This window comes from Macrotis lagotis, chromosome 1, assembly GCF_037893015.1.
Source record: "Macrotis lagotis isolate mMagLag1 chromosome 1, bilby.v1.9.chrom.fasta, whole genome shotgun sequence".
Taxonomy (NCBI): Eukaryota; Metazoa; Chordata; class Mammalia; order Peramelemorphia; family Peramelidae; genus Macrotis; species Macrotis lagotis.
The window spans coordinates 925,520,025-925,545,223 of NC_133658.1; the positions used below are offsets into that span (position 1 = coordinate 925,520,025).

At 42.0% G+C, this 25,199-nt stretch overlaps 1 long non-coding RNA gene across 3 annotated transcripts; it reads right to left on the reverse strand.

Moving 5' to 3' along the window:
• Positions 1-7,070: 7,070 nt before the first annotated feature.
• On the reverse strand, positions 7,071-25,072 carry LOC141510098 (uncharacterized). Of its 3 annotated transcripts, none has more exons than XR_012474768.1 (5): positions 24,712-25,072; positions 14,972-15,042; positions 13,823-13,923; positions 12,684-12,760; positions 7,071-7,648 (listed from the first exon to the last, which is right to left on the reverse strand). It is a non-coding gene; the product is annotated as an uncharacterized LOC141510098 (long non-coding RNA). The 3 variants fall into 3 exon arrangements; XR_012474767.1 differs by lacking the exon at positions 7,071-7,648 and adding an exon at positions 10,056-10,153; XR_012474769.1 differs by lacking the exons at positions 7,071-7,648; positions 12,684-12,760 and adding an exon at positions 10,056-10,153.
• Between the last annotated feature and the right edge of the window lie 127 nt (positions 25,073-25,199).

Genomic DNA, 25,199 nt, shown 5'->3' on the forward strand with positions numbered 1-25,199 from the left:
CCCACTCCTGCCCCATTGCTGGAATCCTTGACTCCTCCCTATAATCGTTCTTTCCCTGGTCTTCCTCCCAGTGTGAATCCTGCCCCCAATTGTAACCTAACCCAGAAACCTAGTTGTGATTGTAATTAAGGTAAATCGAGGCACAGATTTCCACGTATAAGTTCAATTTATTGGTAAGGTAATGGCAATACCAGTTTGAAGGGGGTCTACAGCCCCTTGGTAAGCCAAAAGAAAGGAACCTCCGAAAGTTAAGTTCCCATCCTAGGTGGGAATATACCGATTGGTTAGGAAACCTGTGGCGTCAGAGATGTGGGGGGTTCGGGGATGGCGACAGGCTCCCTGCCATCTTTCCCTCTGGAGAGCTTGGTGGCCTCCCCAGGTGACCGAGATAATGGGTTTCCTTCCATTAAAACCAATTCATGAGGAAGCTACTGGAAAAGCGGCTGCTGGGGTTGAAGAAGGAAACCCCTCGTAGCCCCTCAGCCCAGCCTGTTGACCCAGTTTTCCCAATTGGTCATTGGGGCTCCGGCCCAGCCCGTGCCACCGACCAAAGCCAGGCTCCCGAACCCGCAACAGGCCATGCGGAGTTTCGGCCGGGAGGATTCCCACCAAGGTGGCCTGAGCTCCAGGAGCCCCCCATCCACCGCGGGATTCCCCAGCCTGAACAGGGCTTCCTAACCACGGTTGCCCATGTCTGCCCCTTGGGGACCCCGGTGGGGGTTTTCTTGGCGGACTGGAGTGGTTTGCCATTTCCTTCTCCAGCTCGTTTTATAGAGGAAAACTGAGGTCCATCAGGGCGAAGTGACTTTCCCAGGGTCCCCCATCTGCGGTCTTCCTAATGCCAGCCCCAGCCTTCTGTCCACTGGTCACCTAGGCGTCAATGTGAAATGGGGGGGGTGAGGGAGGCACCATTCTCACTGAAGACTCTTGAGGAAGCTGTTGAGGGGCGTGAGGATTCTGGGGTCACTTTGGCAGGGGTAGCCTGGGCCGTTTCCCGAGATGGTCAGATGTCAGGAAGAGAGCCCAAGGATCGTTCGCTAGGGTTGCTCAAGGTGACCGAGGGTGGCTGTGGCCTGGGGTCCCAGCCTGCCCCCCATAGCATCCCGGCCTGGCCTATCCATCCGGGTCCTCTGTGCTTCCGGTCAGGGTGGGGACCCCAGGAGACGCAGTGCAGTGAGGCCCTTCAGCAGTTCTAACCCCAGCCCGCTGGAGGAGTGGCCCCTACAAATATGCCAGTCAAAGGCAGAGCCCGCCCGGGATGGCCACACATGCTCAGTCCCTTGGGCTGGAGCGCCATCTGGTGGCTGTGCCCTCGTACAACAGTTGATGAAGTGCACACGGGCACCCAAGTCAATGATGTCTAGGCAGAAGGAAGACCCCATTGACGGGCATCACGTAAGGTCAAGGACCTTCTCAAAGAGGGTGGAGTAAACACCACTGGAAGGCACTTGGGGAGACAGGGCATTGCTTTCAATAATTTCAGTAATAGAATGGGAGCTCCCATCTCAGGGAGTCGCCCCGGTTTGGGTAGTGTTCAATTCTTCCCTGAGGCAGATTCCAGATGCCTGGCGTGTCAGGAACACCTGAGTTCAAATCTAGCCTCAGACCTCAGAGCAAGTCACTTCACCTCTGCCAGCCTCAGTTTCTTCCCCTGTCCAATTGGAATCAGTGGCACCCAGACCACGTTCTGGTTGGGATTAGACTGTGCCAGGCACCCAATAGGTTCTTCAGGAGGACTTCCTTCCCCCCTCAAGCCCCTTCACTGCTCCCTCCGCTCCCCATCCAGCCCTCCCTCTGAGTGCAGAGTGGAGAAAGGTCTAGGAGGAAGAAGACCTGGGTTCAAATTCTACCCCAAAATATCTTTAGGATAAGAAACTGGACAGCTCCTTCCTCGCTCTGGGACTGGTGTCCTTGTATGAAGTGGGGAGAATTCACACTTGTGTATGATCCGTGACTATTGACAAATAACCAGTGGTTCATATTTGCTGATAGGTATCCGTGATCCATGATCCAGCCCTAGGGCCTCCATGCTCATCTTAGCTCAGGACCCTCCGTCTCTCCTCTACATGACCCCCAAGCCCAGGAGGCTCTGCCCCGCTCCTGCCAATGTCAGCTCAAAGACTGGCTACCCTGGAGGTCTTCTCCACGCCTCACCTGGTACCTGTCGTCTACAGTATTCCACCCCCCCTCATACACACCTTCGTCTCACCTTCCCCAGGTAGATGGGAAACTGCTTCTCTGATCATTGGTCCCTCAGCTAACAATTTCCAATACAGCTTCAATGTCTCAGCAGGACTGTGACCTTCCTGAAGTGAGGACTCCCTCCATTGGGGCAGATAGCATCTTTTTCATGCAGTGTGACTCCAATGGATCCACTAGATGCACTTCCCTCCAACTGCCGTCTCTGAGGGCATCTTTTCTCCTGCTCCTCATAGACAAATAACCATCTCTGGGAGCAGGCCGCGGCGGCCAATTGTTCCCATAGCTCCATTGTCCTTTGGGAATCTCAGAATGTTGGTTCTCCAGAGATTTCTCTGACTCTTGGCCCCAGCACTGCTAGGATATTATTAATTCAATGGCACAAATCTTTCTTGATATAATTGGTCTTTATTTTTTTTATATTCACTTTTAAATATTTATTTTTAAAAACAAAGTCACTTAATTTTGTGAGTAATTTTTCAAGAAAGATTTTGTTTTGAGTGTTACAATTTTCCCTCAATCTTGCTTCCCTCCCCCCACCCCTATGGAAGGCAGTTTGCCAGTCTTTCCATTGTTTCCATGGTATACAGTGATCCCAATTGAGTGTGATGAGAGAGAAATCATATCCTTAAGGAAGAAACAAAAAGTATAAGAGATAACAAGATCAGACAATAAGATAGCAGGTTTTTTTCCTAAATTGAAGATAACAGTCCTTGGTCTTTGTTCAAACTCCATGGCTCTTTCTCTGGATACAGATGCTAGCTAGTCTCCATGGCAGACAGCCCCAAATTGTCCCTGATTGTTGCACTGATGGAATGAGCGAGTCCATCAAGGTTGATCATCGCCCCCATGTTGCTGTTAGGGTGTACAGTGTTTTTCTGGTTCTGCTCATCTCACTCAGCATCAGTTCATGCAAATCCCTCCAGGCTTCCCAGAATTCCCATCCCTCCTGGTTTCTAGAAGAACAATAGTGTTCCATGACATACATAGACCACAGTTTGTTAAGCCATTCCCTAATTGAAGGACATTCACTTAATTTCCAATTCTTTGCACAATTGGTCCTTAAAAAGATGTTTGCCATTCTATTACTGAAATTACTGAAAGCAATGCCCTGTCTCCCCAAGTGCCTTCCAGTGGTGTTTACTCCATCCTCTTTGAGAAGGTCCTTGACCTTCATGCAGGATGTGATGCCTGTCAATGGGGTCTTCCTTCTTCCTTCTGCCTAGACACCATTCTCTTTGGTTTCTTCTCTTTGATCACTCCTTTTCCCCTTGCTCTCACTGGCTGAGAGTAAGTGTTCCCCAAGCTGTTTTGCTTCTCCATACTTTCTTCCTCAGTGACCTCATCATGATAGGTTGGAGGGCTGACTCGGATGGAGCAGGCCCTAGCCTCACTCCTGAACCCCAGTTGCACATGACCAAAGGTCTGCATGGCCAGTCGACTAGGATCAGCTGGCCGTTGCAGATGGCCCTCGTCTCTTCCCAAGCCTGCCCCTCTTCCACACAGCTGTTTCTCCTGAAGCCACTGCTCTCCTAGTCTCTTAGTCCCACCATTGTGGTCATCCTTGACTTTCTTCTCCGCATCAGCCCTACACAGCCAATAAATTATCAAATCTTGTTGATTCTCCTCTGAAGCTTTCACCTGTTTCTCCTCTTCTCTCCACTGGCATAGTCTCTGCTCCAGGTCCCTTGGCTTTTTTTTTTTAATTCATTTAAGGCAGTGAGGTTAGGTGACTTCCAAGGTCACACAGCTAGGCAATTATTAAGTGTCTGAGGCCGGATTTGAACTCAGGTCCTTCGGACTCCAAGGGCTGGTGCTCTATGCACTGTGCCACCTAGCTGCCCAGACCCCTGGGCTTTTAACCTGGGCTGTCTCCAAAGTCTTCCTGCTTTCCATGGTCTCTCTAAACCATCCCTCACACAACTGCCATTTCCTGAATCTTTTTGGGGGGGAGGGGGTGGATTTTTGCAAGACAATGCGGTTAAGTCACAAGGCCACACAGCTAGGTCATTATTAAATGTCTGTGGTCACGTTTGAACTCAGGTCCTCCTGACTCCAGGACTAGTGCTCCATCCATTGCACCACCTAGCCATCCTACAATGGCCACTTCTAAGACAGATCTCTTGCTATTTAGATGTTTGTCCAAAGGAAGCTCTTTCCTGGTTAATTCTGGGTCCTGCTAGTATTGGATGCACAGTGTCGCCCAAGATCTATGGACAGCCTGGACTGTCCAATCAACTGCATATTCCAGTCTCCTCCAGCTCCCCACTCCTTTGAGGGTTCCATCCAGCTCAGCCCAACCTTCCAGGTCTTCCTGCACTTTCTGCTCTGCCCTCGTTTTCCTCTTCATCTTTTTTGGACTCTTCCCAACTTCTGTCATTCCCGAAGACTTAACTTTGATGACATTGCTTCCCAACTCATTGGGTGTGATATAGAAATCTGAATATTTCTTGATCCCCATTAAGACTTTCAGGACTTCCTACCACTCGTCACTATTTAGTAACCCCTCTCCTGCTTTGAGGTTCACACTTTCCAAATTTATCCTGTGTTCTAAAGTCCAACTGCTGTTTTTATCATCCTCTAGGAGTTTTTATTTCCTCCCTCCCTTCCTCGGTGATTTAAGCTCCTGGTTTACAGTCTTCACCCCACCTCTGGCCCTCATATGAGTGACTTTCAACAAACATGGGTAAAGCATTTCCTCAAACACTCTTCCCTTCTCAGTTCCTCAATTGACCCATTTCTCATGACCCACAGAGCCATGCACAAGTCATACCCTTGATCATACCTGCTCCCAGCAAATGCTTCTCTTTCATGTCCATGAAATCTGAAATTCTATTCTCTGATTCTAATCTTTCATCATCCCTTCCTTCCCTGAATCTTTTAACCCTCACCCTAGTTTACATCTTCATAGGGACTTCTAGAATCCCTCCTCTTCTTCAATGCTTACTGAAGCCATCACCCCAACACTGGTGATGCTCTTCTCCCTTCTGAATCTTGACCCCTTGATAAATCGCTCAACTCTGTCTTCTATTTTTATTTTTTTTTAATTTATTTAAGGCAATGAGGTAAAGTGACTTGCCCAAGGCCACACAGCTAGGCAATTACTGTCTGAGGCCAGATTTGAAATCAGGTCCTCCTGACTCCAGGGCTGCTGCTCTATCCACTATACCATGTAGCTGCCCATTTCTGTCTTCTATTTTTAAAACCTCTGCTTCCTTTCCTTGTCTTATCAAATCGCTCCTTGCCAGGTCCCAATCCTGGATTCCTCCCATCATCCATTCTCTACAAATTTATATCATCTAATTTGAATCTGGCTTAAATGCTTCTAACCCTGTCATTTTCCTTTTTAAAAAATTTTTATTTATTTAAGGCAATGGAGTTAAGTGGCTTGCCCAAGGTCTCACAGCTAGGCAATTATTAAGAGTCTGAGGTCAGATTTGAACCCAGGTCCTCCTGACTCCAGGGGTCAGGACTCCATCCACTGCACCACCCAGCTGCCCCTCTCATCGATTTTCTATCTCACTCACCCCAGAAGCAATTCCAAACCTTGTTTCTCCTCAAGTCTCCACCCACCCTCTCAGTGGAAGATTTTGTCTCATTTCTCACCTCTCCTATCTCAAGTTCCCACTTTTATCTTCCTCTACCCCAGTCTCTGGAGATGGCCTTTCTAGCCAAGACCACCCCCTCCACATGACCCTTGGATCCCATCCCCTCCCGTCTTCTCTCACAGATTGCACCTTCAGTCATCCCTATTCTCTCCCTCTAATCTTCAGACTTTCCCCATCTCTCTCTTCCATCCTTTCTTGCTGCCCAGAAACATACCCAAGTCTCCCCCATTCTCATAAAACCCTCTCTCAAACCTTCTAGCCTATATTTCTCTTGTCTCTATCAAACTTCTTGAAAAAAGTCATTTCTGCTTAGACATCACTTTCTTTCTTCTAGCATATTTTTAAACCCTCTGTAATTTGGCCCTTTGACTAAAACTAGTCTCTTCTCAGCTACCAGTAACCTCTTTATTGCCAAATCTCATTGATGTCCAGTTCTCAGTCCTCATTTTTCGGGACTTCTTGGGGGCATTTGATACCATTGACCATGTTCTCACACTGGAACTCTCTGGAACCACACCACTGACCTCTTCTCCCACTGCACACTGTCTCCTCTCTGGGATGACTTCGTCCTGCCCCATACCTTTGGGTATCCCCCAGGCTCTCTCTCTTGGGCTTTTTTCCTTTTTCCTGCATTGGCGACCTCCTAGCTCCTATAATTAATTGATCTCCTCCAGTCTCAATCTCTCTTCTGAGTTCTGATCCTGAATCTCTAGCTGTCCATTGGGCATCTCAAACCCAACATATTCAAGACTGAATTCTCTTTCTCCCAAGCCTTTCCTTTCACGCTTCCCCATTATTGTCAAAGACTCCACATCTCCCCACCCCTCTCCATGTCAGTCCCATCCTCACTGGCTCTTGGTCCATATATCCAGCCAATTGCCAGATCTTGCCATTTCTCCCTTCAGCACATCAAATATCCGCATCCCCTTCTCTCTAGGCTTTGTGTCTCCCTCATTCAGACCCCCATTACTTTTTAAAAAATTATTTAATTTAAGGGGCAATGAGGTTAAGTGACTTGCCAAGCTAGGCAATTATTAAGTGTCTAAGGTCAAATTTGAACTCAGGTCCTCCTGACTCCAAGGCCAGTGCTCTATCCACTGTGCCATCTAACTGCCTTCTCCCCATTACTTTTTTTTTTTTTTAGGTTTTTGCAAGGCAATGGGGTTAAGTGGCTTGCCCAAGGCCACACAGCTAGGTAATTATTAAGTGTCTGAGACTGGATTTGAACCCAGGTACTCCTGACTCCAAGGCCAGTGCTTTATCCACTATGCCACCTAGCCGCCCTTCCCCCCATTACTTCTTTCCTGAACTGGTGCTCTTGCCTTTGAGCTGTTCTTACTGCTTCAAGTGTCCCTACTCCGGGTGACCTCCAATCAGTGATTTTTCTAACCATATTGTGCTCCCATGATCCCATATTGCCTTCGGGAACAAATAACAATTCTAACAGCCATAACAGTTAACATTTAGAGAATGCTTTCAAGTTAACAAAGCACGTTAGAAATATTTTATCACTTGTTCTTCCATTTTAGGAAGGAGACAGGATTACAGTGACTTGCCCAGGGTGCTGTTTGTAATTATCTGAGGTTGGATTTGAACTGGAGGTCTTCCTAAAGATTCACATAGTTACCCTTAATATGAAATATAATGGAGGAGGGGAGGGTTGCTAAGATTGTGCCTTCTTGCGAAGGATGGTAGAGTCCCACTTCTAGAAGAACCTTGAAGACTGACACATGTTTGGGCATTCTGGAACTGGTTTCCGTTGGCCTTCACCACATTTGATAGGATGTTTTGCAGTGCCTCAGTAGCCAGAACTGTCAGCATCAATTCCAGATGGTCCACATCTGGGAGGAGCAAGGTAATATCTTCACTCAAGGCTTCTGGTGAGAGAACAAGGGTCAGGAGGCCTCCCCCCATCTTCCACCCCCTAGAAACAGGCCTTGGGTTTCCCTTTTCTTTTTCATTTTCCTTTTCCACTTTAGATGCAGGGAGTGGAGGCTCCCTCTATCCAAACTGAGGGCCACCAACCCAGCACTGAAGTTTGGAGGAGCAAGGAGTGATGATAGGAAGTAGACTTCGGTTCTCCAGCCCAGCAGGACCCATCCCACAGATATATGGCCTTTGGATATCAATTTTGTGGGAACTATATTGTGTAGCAACAGATCCCTTCTCCCCAAGCCCCCAAAACAAGGTGGTATAGGAAGAACTTGGCCCCCAGGTGTTGGGAGAAATGTTTATATGTTCTTGTCAAATCTATTTACATATATATGTATATATATATACATATATATTCTCTTGTGAGAGTTAATCCAGTGTTAGTAGAAATGGGGTGCTAGTCACTGACTCTTGAAGATTGGAGGGAACCCAACCTGGCGGGAGATGGGCCCGGAGCCCACAAGTTACTGAGATCCCTCTCTGACATTACCGTTCCTCATTGCCCAACCCTTTCTTACCTTTCCGGGCCTCTCCCTATTCTTCTTCTCTCCAAGAAATCTATAGCCTATGGAGGCTAGCCTGTGTGCTCTCCTTCCCTCACTGCCTCTCCTCCTAGTAATATTCCAAGGTAAGACCCTCACCTCACAGGGAGATAGTGAACATCAATAATAAAATATTAATAATGTGTTTTGCTAAGCTCAAAGTTCTGTAAATGTTAGATAGTATGGTGGTTATTGTTGGTTTCATTCAAGACTTGCATCAACCATCCCTTGTATAGGAGACTCCTGGTCCTGCTCTGTCTCCTGAACCTTCTCTCCACTCTCTGTCTATGGTCTCAGCTACTGAACTACATCTTGCCAGCCTCTATTTGATTGTGACCTCCTTAAGGCAGAGCAAGGTTTGTGCCTTTCTTTGTATTCCCAGGACTTAGCAATATGCTTAATAAATATTTCTTGGCTGACTTTTCTTTATCTGCGTGAGATGATTTCTGGGTTTATTTGGCCTCCTCCTTCTGGTAATGACTTGCATTTGTTAAAATTTGGAAATGTTGACTGAAGAGAATTCAAAAGAGCTAAGAGAGCTGAATTAACCAGTATTTTGTGTCTGTGGGTAGGGGGGAACATGAGCCTAATTTTTGAGGCTAGGCTTTAATTGGTCTCCTGAGATAACTCAATAGCAGGACTGTATTTCCAGAACTGACAAGTCAACAGTTATAGTCATGACTAAAGGTGTTTTGGGTGTGATTGTTCTCACAATTGATAGATTATAAGTAGTCACGTTTTGTTGTTCTTGTTCAATCATTTTTGAATCTTCATGATCCCATTTGGGGTTTTCTTGGCAAAGACCCTGGAATGATTCACCATTTCCTTCTCCAGTTCTCTAGTTATAGCTGAGTAAACTGAGGCAAACAGGGTAAAGTGACTTGTCCAGGGTCACATAGCTAGTTAGTGTCTGAATCCACCTTTGAACTAGGGTCTTCCTGACTCTAGATCTAGAATTCTTTCCACTGTGTCACCTAGCTACCCCAACTAACCAAAAATCTGCATTTTATTGTTGGGTATGCTGTTACTAAGTAGCATAGTGACTTTAATTTTTATGTAAGGCTTGAAAATTAGGAGAGTGGCTATAGAGAAAGAGAGAGGAGCAGAAACTTAAGGAAAAGAGGCTTCCCTAATTTATTCTTTACAAGTAATAATTTTTATAAAATGGGGAAGCTCAGCTTATTTATTGATAAAACTAATAGCTCACTTTTATAAAGCACCTGATATGCCTGATCCTGAGGTTAAAGCACTTTACATTTGATGCTCACAGCAACCCCCGGATGAGGAAACTGAAAGGAAGTGACTTGCCCAAGGTCACATAGCTAGTTAGTGTCTGAGGTCAAATTTGAACTTAGGCCCAGGGCTCTATGAACCATGGTACTACCTAGCAGATATAAAACATGGTTCAATTTTAGAAATTCATCAGGAAATATCAAAACTATAGCTCCGTGGGGCAACTAGGTGAAGCAGTGGATAGAGCACTGGCCTAGAGTCAGGAGTACATGAGTTCGAATCTGGCCTCAGACACTTATTAATTACCTAGCTGTGAGACCTTGGGCAAGTCACTTAACTCCATTGCCTTAAAGAAAAAAAAAGGAAAAAAACCTATAGCTCCTTGATTCCCTTACTACACAAGATGAAGAAGGAAAGTAAACTAGTAAAGAAAGAGATCACTCCCCCTCAGCTATCCATGAAAGCTGACCTTAAACCCATCGATTGTGATAGCTTGTTTGAAAAATCCAGTCGAAGCTAATTTATTTGTACACCTTAACATTTTCTCATCTTTATTCTTTCTTTCTTTCTTTTAATTTGGTGTTCATGTTGATCTTGGCTCTTCAAAGTCAGTGGTCAGAAGGTGTAGGCCAAATGAGCCTGCAACTCATGGTGGATAAAGAAATATCAATCAACAAACCTTTGATCATCTCCCATTTCCATATGGAGAATTCAGAAATCTAACTCCCCGGCCCCAGTCTCTCTCCTATTCAGTAACCTGCCTAGTAGACATTTCTAGTTAAATGAACTAAACAGAATGCATTTTGCTTAAAACATTCCCCTCTTTCTAACTCTGTTGATAGAATCGCCATCTTCTTAATGATCTTAATTTGTCATCTTGAAGTCATCCTTGAGCTAGGGGATCCACTAGATAGAGGACTGTGACTGGAGTCAGAAAGACCTGAATTTCAAATGTGACCTCCAGTTCTTAGCCTGGATAGGTTGCCAATCTTTGTTTGCTTCATTTTCCTCAACTATCAACTGGGGATAAGAATAACTCGAATCTACCAGAGTCATTGTAAGAAATTTAACGCAATGCCTGGAAATGTAACAGACACTGAAGCAATGCTTATTTCCTTCCTTCATCTCCAGCTCATCTCCTGCATATCCAATATGTTAGCACACTATGTTCATTCTTTATCCAGGTGAAGGCACATGCATTCAGGCTCAGTTATGTTAGGAATGATGAAGAAACGATATTTTGAGAGTCATTTAGTCTAAAGTCCTAGATTTTACTTGAATGAGGAACCTGATGAGTCTCTTGAATGGAAGATTTAATCAAGGAACAGTCTACATGGAAATCCTTGGTTTTATTTGAATAAAAGATCTAATCAGAGTTTGGTGAGCAAAGTGAGAGTAGGAATATCTTTTAATTCATCCAAATGACAAGATACTTCTGTTTTCCTTTGACCCAATTGAAAGGGAGAATACTATGAAACAGAAGAGGACATGGACTGGAAAAGAGAATTTCATTTAGTGGAATAAGGATTATTGTTTTATCTGGGTGAAGTCCTTTGCTTGAATGGATGGTCCTGGAACCATAAATGACTGCATCAAGTTGGGGAATCTCTAATCCAAAGATTTCTGAATGGTGACTGGCCATTAGAATGAAAGAGTGGAGATACTACAGGAAAGATTGTACCTAGCTATAATTCAGCTACAGGAAAGATTGTACCTAGCTATAATTCCAAAGAAACCATGCCATCCTTTTTTTCTTCTTTCTGTTCTGGTTGCATATTGGAAGATACAAGTTTAGGCCACTTGGCAATGCCCTAGGTAGAGGAACTCGAACCATGAATTACCTATGAACTATCACCCAGTTTGAAATTTTCTTTCTTTGTTGGATGCTTCATTCTGGTCAGATTAAGTTTATAGGAAGTGGTTGTGGTAGTAGAGGTACTACTGACTTTGCTTATGCTATAAAGATAAAGCTGCTAATTAGGTGGTTTTAGGAAGGAGTGATGATCATGGAAAAAGTCAAATGGTACTTTTTCACAGTCCATATGAGAAGAGATCCCAGGATAAGAAAATGTGATGTATAAAAAGTTCAAGAATCATAATTTCTGGGCAATTTATACTAGTAATAATTAATAAAAGGGGTCAGTGGTATTCTGGAATGCTAAAGATCCCTTAAAGAACCCACTCAATGAATATATGCCCTTGGAAGAGTAGGTGTTCCTGAGGCTGACAATCAACTCTCATTAATTAATGAGAAAAAATGAATATTAAAATGAGAGGTGGGCTTAGTTTAATAGAGGGTTGGGGGACCATGACTCTAAACATTCAGTCTTTGACAAAGAGATATATATCTTATCCAGACTGCCCCTATCTAAGGCAATCTGATGATGATGATGTTTGTCCTTCATTCTCAAAGAAGAACTATCATCAGGGAGGTAAAGCCATGACAAGCACATGAATGGGATTTGAGTGAGGGGTGCTGCTGTGCTTAGTCACCAGCCTCACTATCTCCTCTGAAAACATCTGTATCGGGAGGACTGGAGATGGCCCTGGATGTGAGGCCATCATGTCCACACAACTAGTTGGTATCAGGTGTCAGGCCAGATCCTCCTGACTCAAGGGCTGGAGCTCTATCCACTACACCAGCCAGCTGCTGCCCCCAAAGCAGTCTAGAGATAAGGGGGTCTACCTTTGCTCAGACTCGATTGAGTGGACTCATCTTAAAATCTTTGTAAGATTCAGCTTATCATCTACCCTACACTTCATGGAATTAAACTTTGACCTAATGTACAAATGAGAAAGGGAAAAAAATCCTGGATGATCTCCCCATATTTGGTCATTTAACAATCATTTCTCTCAAAAACCATGGGTCTAGGTTGACAGCTTCTCTTGGGACTAACTTACTAGTACATTAATCTTAGCAATAAGCTTTGTTTTCTCCCAACAATATTGTAGAGAATCTTGTGTCCAGTTACTAATCTGATACATAGTGTTTTGACCCAGAGCCGAAGTGACCACCTATGACCCCAGTCAAGGGGTGGAATGTGGTGGACTTTGGTCAGACCTGCCACAAACCCCATTGAGATCTGTTTGCCTTAAGAGCCTTAAAGATGGTGGACAGAATGAGAATTTAACTAGATGAGAGCAGGGAAATAAGGTAAAATAAACAAACCTCAAATCACAGAGACAATCTTGATCACATGCTTGACCATGCTTTGTCAACATGACCCCCAAACTGAGAGCATCTAGCTGTTGGAGATAAAACCAATCCCAAGGAGAGGGGCCATTACTCCTCTGATCAGACAAGACCTCCCCTTCCTCAATTAATGGGAGATGGAGAAGAACAAACTTCATTGGGGGAACAGAAAGAGGCCTGGGGAATTTTTCTGTTGACTGTCAGGCAAACAGTCGATTCAAGAAACATTAAAGTGTCTATGATGTACCAGAGGTATAATATTTGGGAGCTTAGTGCTCCCAAACAAAGGCAAAAGACAACATGCAAACAACTATGTCCAATGATTATATCCTTTCCAGTCCAGTAAACCATTATATGACAGCAATACCCCTTACTTATGCTGGGCCAGCCATTTTCATCCTCTTGATCCATGAAGTAAGGATGACTTTCTTAGTCTCTTAGAATAAGGGCCAATATACATGGTCATGAGCCCTTGTGGACTTCTCACACACTTTCATTAAGATTCTGTATAAGGAGAGGCGGCTAGGTGGCATAGTGGATAAAGCACTGGCCCTGGAGTCAGGGGAACCTGGGTTCAAATCCGGTCTCAAACACTTAATAATTACCTAGCTGTGTGGCCTTGGGCAAGCCACTTAACCCCATTGCCTTGCAAAAAAAAAAAAAAGATTCTGTATAAGGGGCAGCTAGGTGGTGCAGTGGATAGAGCACCAGCCCTGGAGTCAGGAGGACCTGAATTCAAATCTGGCCTCAAACACTTAATAATTACCTAGCTGTGTGGCCTTGGACAAGCCATTTAACCCCATTGCCTCAAATAAATAAAAAATTTTTAAAAAGATTCTACATAGATGAGAAAGTATCCTGCTGGTATGCTCTCTCAGTCACCCCCCCCCCCCAGTTTTAATGAGGCCCAAGACTTATTCTGTGCATTTAGCATCTTTCCCTCCTTTAAATATCTTGCAAATAAATTAGTATCTCAAAGCCTTTATTTAACAACTTTGTTTTTATATAATCTAAATTCCTTCTTTTCATCCTCCTTTTTTTCTCTTCTCAGAGAACCATCCCTTACAATTTAAAATAAAAGGAATAAGAGAAAAATCATCAATATAGCATAGTACCTGATGTGCTCCATGGACCAGCACTTCTTCAATGAAGCGGGGGGGGGGGGGATGTTTTACATATCCTCAGTAGGGCAACTAGGTGGCTCAGATTTAGAGAACTGAAAAAAAAAAAGAATTTAGAGAACTGGGTCTGGAATCAGGGAGACATGATTTCAAATCAGACACTTCCTAGCTGAGGGACATCTGGGCAAGACACTTCCAAGCCTGTTTGCCTCAGTTTTCTCCTTTGTAAAGTGAGGATAATAACAGCATCTCCTCCCGGAATTTGTTGGGTTGGCATTCTGTAAATGTTATCTAGGTGTTAACTACTATTAGCTCTTCTTTTGAGCTATACTTTGCTATAATTTTGCCACATTCACTTTTGTGTGTGTGTGTGTGTGTGTGTGTGTGTGGTTGGTTTTGGGTTTTGGTTTTTTTTGCTTTGCATTGTGTCATTTTATGGTTTTTATTTATTTATTTTTTTTAGGTTTTGGCAAGGCAGTAGGGTTAAGTGGCTTGCCCAAGGCCTCACAGCTAGGTAATTATTAAGTGTCTGAGGACAGATTTGAACTCAGGTGCTCCTGACCCCAGGGCTGGTGTTCTATCTATCTACTGCGCCACCTAGCCGCTCCACATTTTATGTATGTTTTTTTTTTTACTTTGCTTACTTTACTCTGCATCATTAGTCTCTTTTCATCATGTTATTCATATTTTACTCCACGGATATATTCATTATATTCATGGACCCCACCCCCAAAGTGTCTAACCATGGCCAATCAAGGGGCCTCCACCTCTGCTTCCACTCCCTTTGGACCGCTTTGCTCCTCATGGTCCCCTTCACGGACATCTCTATTTCTCGACACACAGCCAGATGATGTGAGCATCTTAGAATAGTGACTCAGCTGTCAATGGTGATAAAATTATTGCTGAGTTTCCCATTTTTTCCTTCTGGTATTATTCTTCTGTTTTTATTCTTAAATACCCTTGGGCTGACTTTCCTTAGTTGAACTTCATTTTTAACTATGAATTATCATTTCATTAGGAAGTTAACAAACACAATGGTATACAAAGAGGAGAAATAAGGATTTTATAGGTGACTGTGATCTTCTGTTATTCTATTTGAGAGTGTGTGGTGATGGCTTATAGAACTTAGCATAGAGCTCAAACCTCTTCTGGAGAGATGTGTAGTTGGTCCTGTAGTTGGTCCTTGTTCCCTTGGATGGCAGGAATTGGGGAGCCTGTGTCAAAAATGATTGGAAAATGAACAAACATGAGTAAGAGCCACCCATAGTTGGGGCTCCAAGAAATGATGAGAGGTAGCTGATCCCCACCCTCCACTCAGGAGGGTGTCTCTTCCCAGTTTGGACCCAGCCACCACTCCCCTTCACAGGAGCCTTTGAGTGTGCCAGAATGGGAGCTCCTCCATGCCCACCACCATGGAAATGGCTTCAATCCAAGCCTGGCCCCTCCAGAACTTTACCAAAACTAATGACAAAACTACCTTGCTTTCCTGCCCACTTCTGACCTTCCTCTACCTCTCCTCTGCCATTCAAAAACAATTTGACAGATATTCTTTTCTCCTCTATTTTTGCATCTTTCAGGACTAACCACCTCTCCATCCCAAAAAGGCCACACAGGAGCTTCTTTTGTTGGGCCTCTTGCCAAGTTTGCCTTCAACTGAGTTTTTCTGCTTAAAGAAAAGTCTGTCCATTGCCCAATCATTCATCTTTGTAAGATTTACTGATAAGTTTTGGTTCTGAGTCAGGGTCATCTCTGTCACTGGGGAAGTAATGCCAGTCTTCTGGCTCCTTTTGGGCTTCATGCTAGAAAGAGTGATTGATTTGCATTGATTAAACTTCTGTGTAGAACCGCTGCAATCAGGGTGGCAGTGATTTTTTGCTGCCCGTTACCCATTCTTCTCCATCTCCATTTTTCCACTTGTCTCAATAGATTAGAATTGGCTGCATGTTGTATCTTTTCCTCATTGGTCTTCATTTATTTATTTACTACTGTCCCTCCTTGGAGGATTCTGAGATAATTCGCACATTGAGGGAGTCTGTCGTTTTCTGTTAAAATGGAATCTTTTTTTGTTTATTTGTTTGATAAATTTACCTCTTGCTTGCCAAGCAGAGCTCTTACTGAGTCTTTTCTTGAAGAGAGTATGCATGATGATGGAAAGAGGTGATCCATCAGACTTTGGATTTTCCATGAATTATGAATTGAGCCATCCTTTCTGAACCATTGGGTAGAGCTAGTCTCTCTCTCTCTCTCTCTCTCTCTCTCTCTCTCTCTCTCTCTCTCTCTCTCTCTCTCCCTCCCTCCCTCCCTCTTTCTCAACCCCCCCCACATGCTTGCAGCAAGGCAGAGTAAGGTTAATAAGCATTTAATGAGCGCTTACTCTGTATCAGAGACTGTGAAGAGAAGGCATTGATGACTGATAGAACTTATATATCCTTCCCCTCTTACCAGATCACCCTGGATGCCTAGATCTTGACTTGAGTTAGCTTAATGGCAGAAAAAAATCCTAATGCCGGTCCAATTTTTCAAAAAAGAATGCATCAAAAAAAAATTCACTGTAATGCTACATTGCTCAGAGCCCCCAGTTAGGGAAATTTCTAATATTTAGACAGAGAGGTTGAACCTCTAACTTGTTTCTCTATATCAGTCCCAGCTGCTACCTTAGTCTCTTGTAATCTTCATGTTTTCAATGGAAGAATTATAGGATGAATCTCAGAAAAGTTATGACCAGTCATAATTATATGAAATCCTCTAAGAAGGCTTCAGATACCTGTTGAAAGTTATGGGGACAGTCAGGTAGCACAGTAGATAGAGCCTTGGAGTTCAGAAGACTCAAGTTAAAAATGTAACCTTAGACACTACTGATAAGACCCTGGGTAAGTCATCTAACCCTACTGTCTCCAAAAAAAATGAAGTTCTCCTGACTCAGTAACTCATTGATCCCAATCCTTCTTGTCAATCAGTACTGGGAGAGAAGTCATCCAGACTTTAGCTAGGCAGTTGGGGTGGAAATGAGATGCCCAGCCCCTTTTGCTGACTTGAATCTATCCCAGTTGGCATTTTCTCATTCTGAAAATTATCAATAAAAGCTGGCTCAGTCTTGAAACCCTTGCTGATCTCGACTGAGCAATCTATGTTAACTGATAACACTATAGAGTTTGACCTTAATAAAGAATTTAACATGTTTTCCTAATAAGGAATAAATGGAATTAGGCTAACATATTTGCCTGGAGAATTTGGTCTTCAGAACAAATGGAATTAGATTAATATTTGTGTTTATTAGTTTTCTAAGCTTGTGGTTATGCATGCGTGGGGTCTGGTTAGGAATTGGACCCCAAAGTGACATTTTGGGATATTTATTTATAGTAATTAGACAAAGGGCTATAAAATCAAAAGGCGGGATCCAACAAGAATATTCTGTCTTCAAACTGTCTCAGGAGGCCTTGGCATTCATCACAACTCCATTAGGGAAGTGCCCCTCCACCCAATGTCTGCTTCATGTCTGGTTCGGGGAGACAAGGTGCTGTCCAGGGTTCTATTAAGGCAGGAAGAATGCCCCTCGTGACTCTAAGTTAGCTGTGCCTTATCAACTCCACAGAGCCCTGGAATCTTCCTCCCCTTCCAGGATGTCTATTTATTTATATTTATTTATTTATTTATTTTTATTGCAATCCTGTGACTTGTTGATGCCATGGGGAGGATTGTATTTGTTATTAGAGAGAGACATGGCATTGCCATAACATATTACTACTTGGACATTTTAATAAACTTTAAAAAAAATCCCATTTTTCCTGAGTTTGGCCTGGGTTTTGATGGGCAAAAGTCCCAACAAAGGCCATTCCTTTATACACACCCTGGCTGTCTTTTGGCTGATTTCGAGGAATAACAAATAGCCAGCAGATCCTCCTCTCCTTAGGCAGAGCTGGTAAGCAGCGAAAACATTCCAGCAGCTTCAATGCCCCAGTTTTGCTTTCTGTTCAAAGCATCTCCTGGAATTTTTCTACTTCACGGGAATAGGAGACTGTTTCTGGCTTGCCAGCGTCCCCAAAGAGGGAGTGTCTCTAACAACTGTGGGGACACTAGATTGAGAACGGCACCAAAAATGTCTGCAGTTGCCCCATCAAAGCATATGAAGGCTTGCTTTTTGCCCAATGGGAATGAGGAAATAAATATTGTTTAAGTCTAAAGTCCTTTTTACATTCACCTAAATGAAAGAAATCTTTTTAGTACTAAATCAAACTCCTAAAAAACCAGAGCCCTCTACCAAAACCTTTCCTCCTTTTTCGGAAGCCTAATAAACTTTGGGTTAGGAAACTGGGCAAAAGAGCCAATAGGACAGAAAAGGGATTAGATGAGAAGACAATGCCTTTATCCAGTCAAGGCCACTGCTTAGCTACCAGACCCTAGACTGGATTGAATAGTTTAGAAAATGAGGTGGGGGACATTTGCTTCTTGGATGAAACAGTTAAAAGGCCTGTTGCTACACTTTGCTCTTGTTCTGGTCAGCAATATCACATATTGGGACTCCCAAAGTGACTCAGGGGCAGCTAGATGACCAAGAGATAAGAGCCCCAGGCCCAGAATCAGGAGGACCTGAGTTCAAATTCAGCCCTCAGACACTTCCCAGGTGTATGACCCCGGGCAAATCACTTTACTCTCTTTGCCCCAGTTTTCTCAGTAAAAACCTAAATTTTTAGGTTTAAAAAACCCCCAATTTTAGGTTATCCATGACATTTATTCACTAAGATTTACTGGTGATAGGCATCATTAGAGATTGTCTACCTAGAACATCATGGTAGAAGAGTATTTATAGAAATCACACAAAGAGTCAAACTTTTGGAAGCCAATAAATCAGGTTAGTGAATTAAGATGTTATTATTTTATGGTTATCTTACCCATCTATAAGGTCTATTCTAGGTCAGAACTAACAAAGATTCATTCAACTAGCAGCAAGCCTACTGTTTCCTTTTCTGACTTGGTCTTTTAGGTTATCAGATGTGTTATAGACATATAAAACATTGGAATTTCTACCTTTCCAAAATGTGCTAAGTGTAAGAATTCATTTAGTTTCTCACAGATAGACAGACCAGTATCCTGCCTTCTCAGGATGTTCTTTATTTAAATTGTTGACACAACTGTGAAAGTCCACTTGCAGATGCAATTAGAGAGGGACCAGGATAATTTCTGTAAGAGTATTCTTTCAGATTTATAACTGGAGAACACAGATCTTGAGAAGGGCAGAGGCTAATATCTAGAATTATAAACCTTAATGAGAAGCTAATTTTTGATCAGAAATATAAGAATTTACCAGAGAAAGAACTGTGGAGTTTGAACAAAGATCAAAGACTATTACCTGCAATTTAGAAAAAAAAAACCCATCATCTTATGGAATTTTGTTATCTCTTAAACTTTAGAGTTTTCTTTCTTAAGGTTATGATTTCTCTCTCATCACATTCAACTGAGATCAATGTATCCCATGGAAACAATGTAAAGACTAACAGAATGCCTTCTGTGGGGGGTGGGGGGGAGGGAAGCAAGAATGGGGGAAAAATTGTAAAATCTTTCTAAAAAAAAGAAATCTAAGAGTTTAGAAATTCAATTTTCACATTCCCTCATTTTGATCAAAATTTGACACCATAATATCAACTGTGGATTAATCAAATAAAGATATAATGAGATGGTGCGTATATCAGAGCGAGATTGACGTAACTTTGGGACTGAACATTGCCAAGAGATATGGCAGGCAAGGGGAGGTCCATAACAGTACATAATGGTGGGTGACACATTTACAATGATCAAAAGGGAATAGTCAGGCCCCTTTAATAATATATACCATACAGATAAGAAGCGCAAACAGCAAAGGAAAATTCAGGTCCAATTCTGGGGCTGTCTGATACAGGTCTGTGGCTTCAGAAGTTGTTCCAGAGGTCTTCTTCAATCTAGGTTACTTGTAGAGATCTCTATCTCTAGTAAAGGAACTTCTCAACACACATTTTAAACAGGTTAAAACTTTTATTTTCATTATTACTAAATGAAATTCTAAAACTTCTTCAATCATGGAAATTACAATTTGATTTTCCATTTGTCACCCAGAGAACTTAAATTACAAATTTAAAATTTGAAAACCTAACCAGTCTTATACAAACCTGGTCTTAAAAACCTAGTTTTCTAGCTGCCATTATTTATTCCCCATTTGGGGGATTTAGATTCAACTAACAAAAATAACTTCCATGAGGATATGAATTCTATTACAGAAGTGAATTCATTAAAGTTTGACAAATATACATTTGGTAATCATTTTAGAGCAATGTGCATCCAGTAAGTGATTTACAAATAAAACATTTTAACCTTATGCTATCAAAACTGAAAATGGATTTCTCTTTAAAATACTTTAAAAATAGACACATCATCCTTCTTCTATACTTAGTTGACTGACATTCTTTTCCTTAAAACAGAAACTGATACTGTTATAAGAAAATCACATTCTGATGCCACAAAATATCATTTTGTTAAACTATTCCCCTTAGCATTTTGAAAAACCTTTAAAGGGTCTTAATTACCATAATGAACACATAGCTGACAACTGGCGCCAAAGCTACACATCAGTCTAACTGGTTATTAGAATTTAGATAGCTATAAGCAAAACTGGCACAATTTTTTTTAAGTTGAATTATATTTTTTATACTGACTACCTGACATGAATGTATAGAAATTTGCTATAAAGACCTAGAACATAACGGGAAAATTTTCCTTATTAGGTATTGATTTTCAGGCAGAGGGCATATGGATGCCAAATGCCCTGAGCCAGTCTTAAAGTCTGATAGGTAAAACATTTTGTTATGTCGGGAAACTGAGTCAGAAGACAACAGTCTCAGAGCATGCCAAAAAGTCACTTTTTTTGTAGTGCTTTTTTTTAAAGATTTTATTTATTTTGAGTTTTACAATTTTTCCCCTAATCTTACTTCCCTCCCCCCACCCCCCCCCTACAGAAGGCAGACTTTACATTGTTTCCATGGTATACATTGATCCAAATTGAGTGTGATGAGAGAGAAATCACATCCTTAAAGAAGAAACAAAGTATAAGAGATAACAAGATTAGACAATAAGACATGGGTTTTTTTTTTTTCTAAATTAAAGGTAATAGTTTTTGGTCTTTGTTCAAACTCCACAGTTCTTTCTCTGGATGCAGATGGTATTCTCCATCGCAGACAGCCCCAAACTGTCCCTGATTGCTGCACTGATGAAATGAGCAAGTCCTTCAAGGCTGATCATTGCCCCCATGCTGCTGTTAGGGTGGACAGTGTTTTTCTGGTTTTGCTCATCTCACTCAGCATTAGTTCATTCAAATCCCTCCAGGCTTCCTTGAAATTCCATCCCTCCTGGTTTCTGATAGAACAATAGTGTTCCATGACATACATATACCACAGTTTGCTAAGCCATTCCCCAAATGAAGGACATTTACTTGATTTCTAATTCTTTGCCACCACAAACAGGGCTGCTACGAATATTTTTGTGCAAGTGATATTTTGACCCTTTTTCATGATCTCTTCAGGGTATAGACCCAGTAATGGTATTGCTGGATCAAAGGTTATGCACATTTTTGTTGCCCTTTGGGCATAGTTTCAAATTTCTCTTCAGAAAGGTTGGATGAGTTCACAGCTCCATCAACAATGTTTTAGCGTCCCAGATTTCCCACATCCCTTCCAACAATAATCATTATCCTTTCTGGTCATATTGGCCAGTCTGAGAGGTGTGAGGTGGTACCTCAGAGAAGTTTTAATTTGCATTTCTCTGATAAGTAATGATTTAGAGCAGTTTTTTATGTGACTACGGATCATTTTGATTTCCTCATCTGTAAATTACCTTTGCATATCCTTTGACCATTTGTCAATTGGGGAATAGCTCAAAAAGTCACTCTTTATAATTTTATAAAAATTATAAAAATGTTTTATGTATGTTGCACAGGTGATTTTACTTCAAAACAAACAAAAGATTTGGGATGTATAAATAATTCCAAATTATATATAGAAAGATTTTATAAAACAATTTTTCCTATTAATATGTTCAATTATTATCCATGTTCAAACAAATAAAGAAGCCATCACTTTCAGAATCCTTCTGAATAAAGAACATTTTTCAGTGACTCAAATAATTTGTACATATTTCTTATATAATTTCAGATGAAACAAATATAAGCTAAATCAGATTTCAAAATAAGGCAACATATGAATTATTACATTTCAATAAACATCATGTCTCCATATTGAAATCTCATTTCTTAGAACAAAAACAAAAACATCATAAAGGTTTCTTAACTAAGGATGAAGTTCATCTCATAAAAATGTTTCTCATCTGCTTTTCAAGTTTATTTACTTCATATCATTCTCAAAAAAACAAGAAAATGAGATTCTTCAGGAAACATAACTCTTACTTATGGCATAGAATGGCAACAAATTTTGATTAAAATCACAGTTTAGCTATGTTTAACATTAATCAAAAATGTTAATTGTTTCAATTTTGCACAGGCAAATTTTTACTTTAAAATAGCAATTTTGCTATGGGAACTAAAAGCAATACCATCACATTATTGTAATGAATTAGCTTATAGATGTGAAAATTCATACAAATTTATATACAAATCACAGATTTTCCTGAGACAATCACAAAACTTTTATGAAGTAACAATACAGCAGGACAGCTTCCTGAACAAGAATAGGGAGCTGGCTCGTGCTGAACACCCAGTGCTCCTTCCAACTTTTAGATTTACAGAGAGGAAGGAAAACACTTTTCCCAACCAAAGGGGTGGAGCAGGAGAAAAAAGGAAGTTTACAACAAGAGTGAAAAAGAGAATGAGGAGATGAATTGGGTGAGAAAGTTAAAAGCCCCAAGATGCTAGTTGAGCAGGAGTAGTAGATTTCAAAAGAAGGAAACTTACTTCTCTTCTTTTTTCTCTTTGGGTTGCTTTGTGGGAACAAATTTTATCTTAGAGAAATGGCAAGATTAAGGTGGAAGGAAGAGTCCCCAAGTTTCTGAGGAGTGGGTGTGAGCAGGAGCCTGGAAAAAAAACTAGGAAGCTAAAGTTTGCAAATCAGAACACAGAGAAATATAAAAAAAACAGTTGAAATAACCATTCACAAAGGAAGGAAAAACCCTACAAATATCTCATCATGACAATAGTATCACAGACCAACAGAGCAGTCTTTAAAAAAAAAAGGAACAGGAATAGTTTTAAAAAGCAATAACAACTTTGAGGAAAAGATGTCCTGTGGCATAATCATGAGTTTGTTTGTTTTTTTAAGGAAAATCTGTCTTGTCCCATATCCTACCTGTGAGAGAGAGGAGAGTTAAGGCACAGAGATGCTTGCCTACAGGGGAGGGGAGTGAAAAGAGAGAATGGAATTGGCCAATCAGGACAAGGAGAGAAGGACAACAAGCGGACTCACCAGAAGACAGCTGAGATTTTGCTTCTGGCTTTTCCCACATAGAACAATTAAAACAAACAGCTACATGAGATGAGCAAAAGCAGAGCATTGTAGATTCTAACAGCAACATGGGGGTTTTGGTCAGCCTTAATGGACTTGCTCATTCCATCAGTGCAACAATCAGGCACAATTCTGGGGTATCTATGACCACCTTTATTCAGAGAAAGAATTAAGGAATTTGAACAAAGACCAAAGACTATTAGCTTTAATTTAAAAAAAAAAACCCATTATCTTTTCATGTAATTTTGCTATCTCTTATACTTATTTTTTTCATTAAGGATATGATTTCTCTTTCATCACGTTAACTTAGATCAATGTATATACCATGGAAACAATGGAAAGACTAACAGACTGCCTTTTGTGGGGGGTGGGGGGAGGGAAGTAAGATGAGGGGAAAAATTATAAAATTCAGAATTAAACCCTCCCCCCCAAAACAGGGCAGCTAGGTGGCACAGTGGATAGAGCACTGGCCTTGAAGTCAAGAGGACCTGAGTTCAAATTTGCCATCAGATACTTAATAATCACCTAGCTGTATGACCTTGGACAAGTCACTTAACCCCATTGCCTTGCATAAACAAACAAAAAAAAGCTACAAAACACATAACAGAGACAGAGCAAACTCCAAACAAAATTCTCTCACCAGAGAGGTACCAGAGGCCATATCCATATCCAGATGCCAAATAAAGAAAATTCCTACCAAAAGGAAGCAAGAATTTCCATTTAAACATAGATATAAACCTTAGAGAATGTTTCAACCAACTAAAAGAAAGGTTCAAAAATAGAACAGTTGAGTTGAAAAGTGATGGACTCACCCCTTCCAAGGTCACAAACCTTTTACCAGGCTCAAAATCTATTCTAGCAACATGGGGGCGATGATCAACCTTGATGGACTTGCTCATTCCATCAGTGCAACAACCAGGGACAATTTGGGGCTGTCTGCGATGGAGAATCCCATCTGTATCCAGAGAAAGAAGTGTGGAGTTTGAACAAAGTTCAAGGACTATTCCCTTTAGGGAAAAAAAACATATCTTATTGTCTGATCTTGTTATCTCTTATACTTTGTTTTTTCCTTAAGGATATGATTTCTCTCTCATCACACTCAATTTGGATCAATATATACCATGGAAACAGTGTAAAGACTGGCAAATTGCCTTCTGGGGGAGGAAGTATGATTGGGGGGAAAATTGTAAAACTCAAAATAAATAAAATCTTTAATAAAAAACAATAAAAAGCCTATCCTAGCTCTGGGTCTTTTTTGTGGTGTTGATAGGAAAGAAGTCTACCTCTTTGCAAGTCGCTTTTGTCTACCAAGTCATGGCACAAACTGTGAAACTTAATTTTTTTAGCCTGAAAAAAAAAAGAAAAAGTCATTTTTGGTTACGCATTAGTCTACTCTCTAAGATTTACCCTAAAGATTTGGCCGATGGAAGACGTCATTAACGTTGTCTCCTCCGAACATGAGAAGCATGTTTATAGAAGATACACGAAGAATAACCAACTTTTGGCAGCCGACCCATCAGCTTACACTTAAACACATACAGGGGTCATAATTTTATGATTCTCTTATCATCCATCCTTAAGGTCTACTCTAAAGAGTCAGCGGGCAGCGGGACCGGCGCCTCCTTTCCTGAGCTGGTTTTTGATGCTTTTATCAGATAGGTTCTAGAGGGTCAAACACTGAACTTCGGCCTTTCCCAAATGCCATGAAGCACTGAGTCTTCGTGTGGAGCCAGGCCAGCGTCCTCCTCAGGGCGGCCCGTACTCTGGGGGGACGGACGGATGCGGGGCAGGGAAGCCCCGCCCCGGCCCCGCCCCCGGCCGCCCCAGCTTCCTGGCGGGGCGGGGCCGGGCGGCGGGGGCGGGGCCGGGCGGCGGGGGCGGGGCCGGGCGGCGGG